Below are 12,015 nucleotides of genomic sequence, written 5' to 3' on the forward strand. Positions count from 1 at the left end.
GGTGAAGGAGGGAGCAGAGAGGTCCTATTCCTACATAAGAAGTTTGAAACTTCTTGTTACAACCAAATGAAGACAGCTAGCCAACTGCTACAAAATAGATCTGGAGCTGAAGGGGGAGCCTGGGGCTAGAGATGAGGATTCAGTCTCACTGGCAACCCCAACAATGTAAAGCTGGTAGAGAAGAAGGAACCAAAAAGAAAGAAAAGGCAGGAAAGAAAGAGAAGGCAAGCCAGCCTGAAGTGTATACAAGCTCGGAGGAGAAAAAGGAGAGCCTTAATCCCAGGAGCCAAGGGAGGGCTTACTTTCTAAGCAAGAGTGGTTAACAAAGTCAAATATTGCAGAGAACTTGGGACCTGGGTCTTGAAGGAGGCTACCTCATTTGACAATATCAGACCTCTTTAGAGCAATTTTAGCACAGCTATGGAGAGCTGCCTTATGACAGTCGGTATATTGTACAGTACTAATTAGCATCTTCATCATCAGATGTTAAAGAACTATGTCTGAAATAGGATTCAGATATTAATTATTTATTAAAAGCTAATAAGGGGATTCAGCCTATTAGGTTAAATCGTTGCAAATATAAAGCAACATATAGAGGTAAACAACTAATCACCTCTTTAACTTTAGACCATTAAAGATGCAAGATAAAAGGAAAAAAAAGAAACTCCTGGAATTAAGACCCATGGAATATTGACCTCCTCCCAAATATGGTGGGCACAGCGATTCTAAGCAAGCACTCTAGAGTAAATACATCAGGATTCAAGTCCAGTTTTGATCTTCTCAGTGTATAAGTCTGGGTACATAAACTTCTTTAAGCCTGATACATTTCATCTGTTAAATTAGGATAACAACAGGGCACCTGAGTGGCTCAGTGGGTTAAGGCTCTGCTTTTGGCTCAGGTCATGATCCCAGGGTCCTAGAATCAAGCCCGGGTCAGGCTCCTTGCTCAGTGGGAAACCCGCTTCTCTCTCTCCCACTCTCCCTGCTTGTACTCCCTCCCTCACTGTCTCTCTCTCTCTCAAATAAATAAAATTTTTAATTAAAAAAATTAGGATAACAACAGAAATGACAAATATATATAAAAGCTCTCAGCATATCTCTCTATTAGAGACTTATAAATGTTGACTTATTATCATATCTCATTGTAATAATATTTATTTCCAGGATATATCCCAATTATATATAATTTCAAACATTATATAATTTTTAAATCAATAGCTTTAATTTTTTAAATCATTAGCTATTTTTGAGCTTTTCCCCTCTGTGTACCAAACATGAGTCTAGGTGCTGGGAATTTAAAAAAAAAAAAAAAAAAAAAAAAAAAGAACCTAGCTCTCCATCACAAGAAGCATAGTCTAGCGATGTAGAAGGCAAGATGACAATTGCAATTGTTCCTATAAGAAAGGAACGAGAAAGGTGCTGCAAAAACTATGCAGGAGGAAGCCCCTTGTCTTACTCCAGGACCTGGGGCGAGGAGCTGTCAGGCACGGATATGAAGAGGAGACAACACTTAGGCATTACAAGGGACTCTGCAAATAGTTCTATCTATTATTAAGGATAATAATAAATATTAAGGTGCCATCACACACACACACAGATCCCTGAAAAAAAAATGTTAGAGAAAGAGGAAGCTCTTTGCCCAAGGGCAAACAGCAAGAGAAAAGGAGCTGGAGGCAACCCAGACCTTTGTCATCCAGCTCAAGGAGATATTTTGGTTGAAATACATCATATCATAATATTTACAACCTTCCCCACCTGAGTTTGGGTTACACGTTTTACAAAGCAAATTAAACATCTCCTGCCTGTCTTCTAAAAGTCTACGGTTTTAAAATAGGCAAAGTAACATATGGACAAATGCAAGAACTTTTTTTTTTTTAAAGATTTTATTTATTCATTTTACAGACAGAGATCACAAGTAGGCAGAGAGGCAGGTAGAGAGAGAGAGAGGAGGAAGCAGGCTCCCCGCTGAGCAGAGCGCGCGACGCGGGGCTCGATCCCAGGACCCCGGGACCATGACCCGAGCCGAAGGCAGAGGCCTTAACCCACTGAGCCACCCAGGCGCCCCCAAATGCAAGAACTTTGATGACAAACTATCCCCCAAAGACAGTGTTCTCGAATAAACAATTCTCAAGTTCAGTTTGGTTCCAAAGGTGAGGATGCTAATAAATTTTGCCCTTCCCTTTGGGGACCAGGGAGAGATATTAAAATGGTGTGGTTTGGTTCCTCAAAAAATTAAAAATAGAATTACCATATGATCCAGCAATAAACTGGAGTCTACAGTCCTGAGTATACACCCAGAAAAACTGAAAGCAGAGTATCAAAGAGATAGGTGTATATCCATGTTCATAGCACCATTATTCGTAATAGCTAAGGGACAAAGTGACTGAGTGTCTATAGGTGGATGAATGGATGAACCAAATGCAAACGATACAAACAATGGAATATTATTCAGCCTTAAAGAGGAAATTCTGACGTATCCTGCAACATGGATGAATCCTGAAAACATTATGCTGGCTGAAGTAAGCCAGACACAAAAGGACAAATACTGTACGAGTCCATTTATATGAGATACCTAGAGTAGTCAAATTCACAGAGGAAGAAAGTGACATGGGGGTCGCCAGGTGCCGGGGTGGTGAGGGGAGTTAGTGTCCAATGGGGACAGAGTTTGAGTTTTAGAAGATGACAAAAGTTCTACAGACAGATGGTGATGGTGCTACACAGCACTGTACATGTACTTGGCCCGCTGAACTGAATACTTACAGATAGTTAAGGGGTAAATTTCATTATACATTTTTAAAAAAACACACGGTTACCATGTCCATTAAATAACTATACTTTGTCATTTAGAAGCAAATGAAAACACCTTGTTTCTTACATTGAGATGCAACGCCCATCTGAAGAGGGGACGAGAGTATGAGACCAGGCCCCTTAGAAAGTCCTACATCCAAAGGAGCAGAATCCATTTACCATTCTTTGGGAATGGACACCTATGTAACCCACTAAGAAGGTAACTTTGTTGGCAGCCATCATCTGAGAATTTTTAATTAGTATAATCCCTGTGCACCAGCACCACCCTGTTAGGGGACGATTGTCAAAGCACACATAATAATAAGTGAAGTCTATGATTATGTAACTGTCCTTTAACAAATCTGTAGAAAGGAGAGATCACTAGGGGCTGGAATGTTCCAGGAAGACTGATGGAAACTTCTCCAAATCTGGGAGAAATGTTCAGGACTGAACGAGTAGAGGTAGACAAACCTGGCTCAAACGAAAGGTTTGTGATGGGAATTGGTAAGAGATAAAGATAGAAAAAGAGATTGGAGCTATATTACAATGGCTCTTAAAAGTCAACTTTGTAAGTTTGGATTTCTACCTCTATCCAGAGGGGAACCACTGGAGCTTTCTGAGAAGGAGTATTACAGGACAAACACGGAGTATGGGGTGGCTTGGAAGATGGAGACCCCTAATTGTAGAAAGCTGGACTCCAGGCCTGAGGGCTACTAAGTCACAGAAAGTGAAACCAAACACGTGCTTTTAGTAGGTTAAAGCTAGGACTTTAAAATATGGCCATATGCTTATATATGCAATGAATTTTTCTTGAAGGATATAAAGGAAACTGTTGACATTGGTAACGTCATAGGAGTAGAACTGGAGGTAGGGGAAGGAGGAATCTTACTTTTCATCATATACCCTTGTACGATGTGGATACACTTCCTAATTGTGTGCATGAATTCATTTTATAATTAAAGAAATTTTTTAAAAAAAATATGGCAACCACGGGCGCCTGGGTGGCTCAGTGGGTTAAGCCTCTGCTTTCAGCTCAGGTCATGGTCTCAGGGCCCTGGGATCAAGCCCCGAATTGGGCTCTCTGCTCAGCAGGGAGCCTATTTCCCCCTCTCTCTCTGTCTGCCTCTCTGCCTACCTATGATCTCTCACTGTCAAATAAATAAATAAAATCTTAGAGAAATATATATATATATATATATATATATAAATTTTAAAAAATACAGCAACCAGAAAGTGTTAAAAGATGTTTAGACTGTAAAGAACACATTCAAAACATTTCTATTTATAAAGTAAAATATATTTCAATCCTGTTTGTATTATGTTTTGATCTCTATCATATAGTAGAGATGTTGTGAGAATACCCTGAAAGTAAGAGAATGCCCTAAAAGTACTCAGAACTAACTGCACATCTAAGGCTCTACTTCAAAACAAACAGATGTCCTGAGTCACCCACCATAAAACAGCCTCTTTCAGGTGTACTTCAATGAAAAGTCTGCCTGAATCTATTCCAAATCAACTCCTCGGTAACAACAAAAATTAAAAAAAGAGTAGCCCACAGTACATTTGACAAGATATATCCTGTCTCGGTAAATGGCTTTTTCATTCTTTAAACTTGCTCAGGCCAAAACCAACTGAGTCATCCTCAACTTAATTCCTTTTCTCTCATCCTCTATCACCAAATCCCATGAGCTCTATGTTCAACTCTATCCAGACGCCGGCTGCGTTTCCCACGCCACCACCATCATATGGGTCCATCATCTCCAACCTGGACCGCTGCAGCAGCTTTCATTCTACTTCGTTTCCCTACGCTTTTCATTCTACGCTTGTTCCCTATAGTTGGTCTTCCACAGGACAGCTGGAAAGATCTTCCTAATACACAAATCTGAACAAATCACTCCTCTGACCACAGCTTCTGGTGGCTTCCTATTGCATGGCTAAAACCCAAAGACTTGCAGGGCTGCAAAGCCTGCATGATCCAGACCCCATTTCCGCTCCAGGGTTATGTCCTGCACTCACCCTTTGTCCCTCCTCTCCATTCAGGCTGGCCTCCTGCCCACTCCTAGGACATAGCAGTGGCCCCACATCAGGGGCCTCACCCTCAGTCTGAATCTCTTCTCCCAAATACACCCATTCCCCTCCCTCACTTGGTTTGGCTCTCTGCTCAACTAAAACCTCATCAGAGAGGCCCTTCTCCACCATGCTACCTCAAATAGAAAAATTGCCTCTTTCTCTCTTCACACGGCTTTTTCCTTACAGCAAATCATAGCATATAGTCTTCTGTTTGTTATTATTTATTCCTATCTCACCCAAGCAGTATGCGTGCTCCAGAACGTCAAAATTTTTTGTCTTTGTTTTTGTTTTTTGCCATTTTCGCTCCTCTAGCCCCTGGACCTAGGGACGTCTGGTAAATAAATGAAAGCTCAATAAATATTTGTTGAAGATTGAAGTACAAATCAAAACACCTAAGTACTGGACAAAAAGAGGTTTTCAAAGTCTAAAATGAGGCATAAGCCCAAAATGATAATGCCCAGTAAATTTGGGGTAAAGGACTGAAAAAGCCAACACATCCGTCAGCAGGTAGGTAAACCTATCCTTTATGTACAGCATGCTGGGAATCCAATGCACACTTGACATTAATTCCTACTTTGGGGATTCATCTGTGTACATGCTGGGGGGCTACTCTTGAGATTTTAAATAGTAAATACCATCACAAGTTTCCTCCTCCCTCTTGCCAATGAACGGAGACTGAAAGTTCTGAAGAAAGAAAGCAATCACTGTCTCAACCAGAAGGCCCAGAAGATTCAATTACTCCATTGAGGAGAAGATCTGGACAACGCCCCAGCCCTGGAACTAGGAAATTGGGTTGAAGTCAGGTTCTGCCGTAAACTACGAGAGGGAGCTTTGGGCAAAGCACTGTTTGTTTCTAATCCTATTTTCTCCATTGCAGAGCTTCTTCACGTGGTCCCTGTAAAAGAAGACGATGCATACACACAGGCATCCTGAAGGCGGAGTGGTCAATCCATCATCTGTGTGATCGTCGTCCTGTGCTAGCTAATCTCTAGTTCACCTTCCCTTGCCTGCCACTGGTGAGCTTTGTCTGAACAATGATCTGATCTGGTCCCTCGCCTGCTCAAAAACCTTTTCAGATTTTCAACTTGAACCTCCAATGGTTCAAGCTTCTTCACAAACTGAACCCAAACCACCTTTCCAGTCGTATTTTGGCACATTCCTGGGCCTTGCCCTACACAGAACTGCTCCGCCATTCCCCAATTCCACCATCCTTTATTGCACATCTGTGGGAGATGTGCCTCAGCCCCCACCCCCACCCATCCTCCCTTCTTCTGTTAGAGAAACCCTAGGCACTCCCCAACCTCCTGTTGGTGTTCTCTCAGGCGCCCTGTTGTATCACTGCTGCTTATTTGCAAGAATCTTTCTCCACCAGACCAGGATGTCTCCATCTGATCCCTTTTCATGCCTTAGCACAGAATGGTATAATGCACACAGTAGGTGTCCAATGCTTGCTCTCTCTCAATATTTCTCAAATGGCTCTCTCGGGCCTTTCCAGCCCCTTCTCTGACTTATAGCTTGGAGGCAATATTACAAAGGGGCTTCTTTAACTTTTCTACTCCTGAGGAAATACACTAGGAGATGCCACTGACTGACCACTCCTAGGGGCTCCCAGATAAAGACAGGAACTAAGTAGAAGGACAGAATGAAGCTAGGGACCTCTCTCCAGGCTTCATAAGTTATACCTTTAAAGTATGCTTCGTTTTATCAGAAGTGCTATGAATTCTCAAATGAGGCACACCCTAATACAAATGGAAAGGATTTTCAACTTATTCATTTTCAGGATTATTCAAGATTCTGTTCCCCTTCGTGATGGTAGAAACTCCTGAACTGACTATAATTCGAAGCAATTATTGTTCTTTAGCTGCCAAGGTGCCCTGTTATTCTTTTCATAACTATCCTGGATGATCTGAGCCCAGTTCAATGAAAAGCCTATTTTTTCCTAGCTCTGTACCTTTTCATTTGCTAAATTTCCAGCATTCACATGAAAGGAAGAAAGGAAGCCCCACTTTTGCCCCCATTGGGAACATGATATATGGGTTTTAATTGCCCTTGTAATTACACCCTTGTCCAGCTCTGCGCAGGTATGATGTAGAAATTAAACATTATAGCAAAGCCTGAGAAGGCCTCATTGAGGTAGGAAGACGACGGCTTTGCAAGATTTCCTGCCACCAGGAGAAGGAAAGAGAAAAATGAAAGGTGGTCTGGGAATGTTATAAGCTAGCCAGGCATCTCCACTGAGGAAGCATTTTCTGTCTATGACCGCCTCTAAAACTGTGTGAGCTGTAAAGCTGGGGATCCCCTGGTGGTTTGATATTCAGCTAAGGCTGGCTGAAAATGGCAGAACTTGGATTGCTTGGCTCTGAATTAAGAAATAAGCACAGCAACAAAGGGAAACATGCTATGACATTTTCTAAATATTTACTAAGGGGAGTTGACAATTCAGTGACTGGAGCCAGATCTGACAGTGAATTCTGACTGCCTCCTACGCCTTCCCTCGATCACCATCTCTATCTCCAAAACCAGGTGACCTTCACCTCTTGGGGTTGGCAGAAAAAAGCAGCATCCTTGTGAAAACCCAGCAAATGCTACATGGTGATTCGGGCCCACAGACCACTGCATTTATTCCTCCTCCCCAGATTTCTTATACGAAGTACAGTAAGCAAAGACCTGTCTATAAAAACAACTGGGTCAATACAAACTACTTTTAAGATAAAATACTTCTTTTGCCCAGCAATTTCTGACTAGTAATATCCATACAGTTTCAGAACCCAATATCTATGAATGGTCCCTGCCAGTCCTCATGATAAAATCAAATGTCTCATCTGTCCACATGACAGTTATTTTCATTCCTGATCCTCCCAGGTCAATTATAAACGTCAATCAGCAAGTCTGAGGTTTTGAAAAAACATTATGGATAATGAAGAAATGTACTTTATGTCACTTTATGACCACCTCCTGCTGGTCATGTTTCCTACACTTTCAAGTCTTATACAGAGAGTATAATTTTGCATTTGCTTTTAAAATCTGAAATAACACACTTCAAGAGCAATTTGGTGATTGGGTTTAGGTTAAAACAGGTATCCCAATAATTCCCCAGAGTCCTTTCTTTCCCCACAGCCCCAGAAATGCTACATAATTATTTTAAGTCAAGATAGTAATATACATACCTATTGGATAAAAATGTATACATCTGTATGCCTAACAAGCAATGGGAAAGTTATGGAACAGTTTACAGTTTAATGCTCACTGATGTCTTCTCACCTGCCTGTCTCCAAAACCTGTTTTTTGTTTTTTGTTTTTTTAAGATTGTACTAAGATTAAAATACATCCTCTCGCAATCTCCCTCAAAGGAAAGAAAACTTCACTGGTTTGGTTAGGCACAAGTTCAGGAAATAAACCCAATATTGGTCTTGAGAGAAAGACAGGCATGACATGGGCAAGAATGATAAGAAACATGGAAGGCACGTGCCATGTCTGTACAGAGATGACCAGGTAAACTACAGTTAGGTCTCCCCTTTAGGCAAGCAGCCCAACAAACAGAGGCTAGACTGTGACCTCCAAGGTCCCTTCCCACTCCAATAGCATTTGCCTCGTGAATTTTTTATAGTCATCCTCTGTCCTAGCACACTGTCCCCATGCATCATCAAACCCTCCTGGCCACTTCCATGACTGAAAGGAAAATCTGTTTAAAAAAAAAAAATCCATGCTTTGACTACTGCCAAAATTACAGTTCTGTCCTTGAAACAATGACCTGAACGTAATGGGCCAGGCTAAACACCTCTGAGCAAAGAAGTGGTCAATACCATCTTCAGGCAATATTTTTTAAAGCTTCTCTGATGCAGAGAAGGTCTTGGGAGTGAAAGACTGTGAAGCTAACAGACCATCCTATAACCAAACCTCTCAAACTTGCACTCTTCTCTTCCCTGCCCCATGACTAACCTTAAAAAGAGGGTAGGAACTTAACGGCTGAGTTTGAATCCAGGCCCCACCTCTCATCAGCTGTATGATGTGAGGCAAATTATTTAATTTCCTTGAGTCTGTTTCCGGACTTGTAAAATGCTGGCTATATGAACTACCTTGCAGGGTTACTGTGACAATAGGATTAAGAAAAGCCTCCAAAATAAAAAAGCACCCCTGAGCATTCATTTGTTCATTCTCTCATTCATTCAGCAAAGATTAACTGAGTGTCCACAACCAGCCAGGCACCAGTACATTCAAGATGGGAAAAAAATGAAAGCTATTATTACTTTTATTTACCCAAACAGTCTGTTTCCAGAACTGTGGCAGAACTGTCAGATTTTGACTTCAGCTCAAAACTTTCATGACTAAAATAGTCATTTGTAGTTTGTCAGATATGATCCCACATGGGAGCGCACCTACTGCCTTACCTTTACACACCCCGAAGGTAACCACCTAGTAGGTGTTTGGCCAGAGGGCACCTTCAGAACACTTCGAAGAAGCAACAACCAGAGGAAAAGGTGGTATCCCAGCTCTCAGCTGGACAAACCACTCAGGAAAACTCGATATGCCTGTGCTACAAGACACGTCCTGGATGCCTGGGAGTTTTTGGGCGCTTTCAATTCCACGAGCGGACTCTGAGTCTTCTGAGAATTTAGGATTAACAGCTCTGGCTCATCCCCAATCTTTGTGACTGGGTCACTAATGAAACTAAGAGCAATAGCTAAAGGGTCTAAAAGCCATGTTTTCGTAATGTATGGCTTATGGTTTTCAGCTGTGCTTTACTCTAAAGTTTGATAAAGTTCGATAAAGTTCAGTATAAATGATCCCCCTGTGAGGAGTCAGTTGGTTTCAAGGCTGTAGGCTCTTCTTCAATGGGAGCCCAGCATTCCTTTTCTAAACCAGCCCAAAGCCTCCAGGCAAGTACAAACCTAGCTGTACTGGGTGCTGGGCACTGTGTACACTTAAACATTTTGCACTTACAATTAAAAAAAAAAAGCTTTCAAAGACTTTTTGGAACCCAGGGCTCCTAGCAAAAGAGTAAAAGTCTGACCCTGGCATAAGAAATAACCTGCCCTGGATCATAGGGTGGTCAAAGAGGGAATTCTAGAATAAAATTCAGAGCCATCTGTGAAGCTAAGGATAGGTTAGTGGACAGCAGAGAGACGCCTAAAAATTTTGATATGCAGACTCCTCTCATTCAGGAGCCACCTGAGTCATTTTCCCTAGAAACTGAAGGATAGAACAGGACTACGTGAAGGCTGTGAATTTTGCATTGCTACCTCCTACGTGAAGGTGACAGCCTAGGCTCTTCACAGGAGTCATGGGTACAAAAATACTGTCACTATCTGCCCCCCCCATGCATCTAAAATTTTTTTCTAAAAAGTGGATATTCATTACCCTTCAGCCAGTTTAGCGCATTATTATCAACTTCTGGCCCCTCTAATTGCTCACTGAAAACAGGGGTTTGGATATTAATAGGCTATAAATCAAGGCCCCACCTGGGGCTCGTTGTCACGGAAACAGTACTCCAGCCCACAGCGACTTCCCCACCCTGGAGAAGTCTGGGCGACTTGGTGGGAGTTGGGGATGGTTTTAAAGCTCCTGTTGTTTCTTCCACTTTCTGCTATTTCTCAAGGCCAAGTTGTTGGAGAAAGAGGAACTGGTGAGGCAGGTGAGAGTAAAATGGACCGTAGTAGCTTGGAGAACTCTTTGGAAGAGGAGGGCAGGAGGTCCTTGGAGTATGCCTCGGGCATTCTGTTCTTTCCTCCTTGAATCTGCACCTAGCCACATTCTCCGCGTCGTTCCCAGCGTCCGGGGACCAGGCCCCTTCGCTGACCTGTCCTGTCTTCCCTGCCTGGACGCTAGGCTGCCGGGGAGCGCGCGGACAAGTTCCCCAGAAGAAAATTTGAGCGGCCCCGGGGTGAGAAGCTCGGCGACGGGAGGCAGAGAGGGCAGCGCGACGCTCCGATTCGGCTGGAGGCAGAATCCCCTTTGCCCCACGCCGGGGTCTTGGAGGAGGTGGCCCGGGACTTGAACGTGCACCGCCCTCCCAAAACCCCCACCCCCCAGAGCCCCGGGGCTACGCTCCAGGATCCGGCTCTCCAAAGCACAGCGCCCGACTCCCCAAGTGCCTCCGAAGCCCACGCGGATTCCCGCGCCCCAGGGTGTTCGCTGCCGCATCCGCCAGGGCCTCCCGGGCCCCACTCCCCGCACCCAGGGCTGAGCCCCCACCCGGCCCCCTGGGCCACCCACGTCACGCGCCCCCTGGGCCCAGCGCCTCTTCCGCGCTGGCGCCGCGCGCCCCAGCCTTGCGCATCCGCACCCGCACCCAGCCCCCGCCGGCCGCTGGGCCCTCCGGGACTCACCTGCGCTGGGGCTGTAGCGGCGGCCACCTCGAGCCCGGGGGCGGCGGCGGCGCAGGGGGAAGAGGGCAGCACGGGGCTCCTAGCACAGCGGCCGCCGGGCGCCTGGTGCTGCCGAGCCGCGGACCCGCCCAGAGATATAAATAACATTATCTGAGGAGGGACATTCCTGCCTGGGGACATCGCTGCTGCCGGGACCAGATAGTCCCGCGGCGGGGGCGGGGAGGCGGGGCCGCAGCCTCCCGCAGCGCCAGGCCCAGCCCCCGCCTTCCCCACCCACTCCCGCACCTGCCAATCAGCCTCCGCGCCGGGGGCACCTGCCAGGCCTCCGCCCGGGCTCCGGCGGCCGGCCTCCGCCTCCTGGCTGGCCGCCTGGGCCCCGGACGCCAGAAGCTCCAGCCTCCCGCAGCGCCCCCATCATCGTTCACCTCCCCTAACCGCGCGCTACCGCGAGCTCCCTGCGGCGGGAAAAGGGTTTCACTCCGCAGCCCGGGCCTAATTCGTGCGCCCTGAGCAGCGAGCCTGGACACGAAAACGAGCCCCCCCACCAGCCTTTACCGCCCCGCGTCCCCACTGTGTACTCTCCGGTTTTTAAAATTTATTAAAACACACGCTTAGACCGTAGGGTGGGCGAGGCGGGCGCCGGGGCCGTGCGCCCCAGCTGCGGCGGGTTTCGGAAGGCGAGATTGTTCCCAGGGACTGGCGTGTTAGAAAGCACGCTCCGGGGCGGACTTCACTTGGCAGGCGGTGTGAACAGACGCTGGGAGGCCCCCGCCCCCAGCCCACAGGCTCAGTGTCTCTTTTTCTGTCTGCAAACCTGGTGCGGTCGGGGCAG

At 45.5% G+C, this 12,015-nt stretch overlaps 1 protein-coding gene across 3 annotated transcripts in view; it reads right to left on the minus strand.

The window, feature by feature from the left end:
* Nucleotides 1-11,386, minus strand: part of SPTB (spectrin beta, erythrocytic) — a 124,659-nt gene extending 113,273 nt beyond the window's left edge. For all 3 annotated transcript variants that reach the window (XR_007128504.1, XM_047735673.1, XM_047735672.1), the window contains exon 1: nucleotides 11,184-11,386. The gene's annotated coding sequence lies outside the window, so the exon portion shown is untranslated. The remainder of the gene's footprint in view (nucleotides 1-11,183) is intronic.
* Between the last annotated feature and the right edge of the window lie 629 nt (nucleotides 11,387-12,015).

This window comes from Lutra lutra, chromosome 7 (genome assembly GCF_902655055.1).
Source record: "Lutra lutra chromosome 7, mLutLut1.2, whole genome shotgun sequence".
Taxonomy (NCBI): domain Eukaryota; kingdom Metazoa; phylum Chordata; class Mammalia; order Carnivora; family Mustelidae; genus Lutra; species Lutra lutra.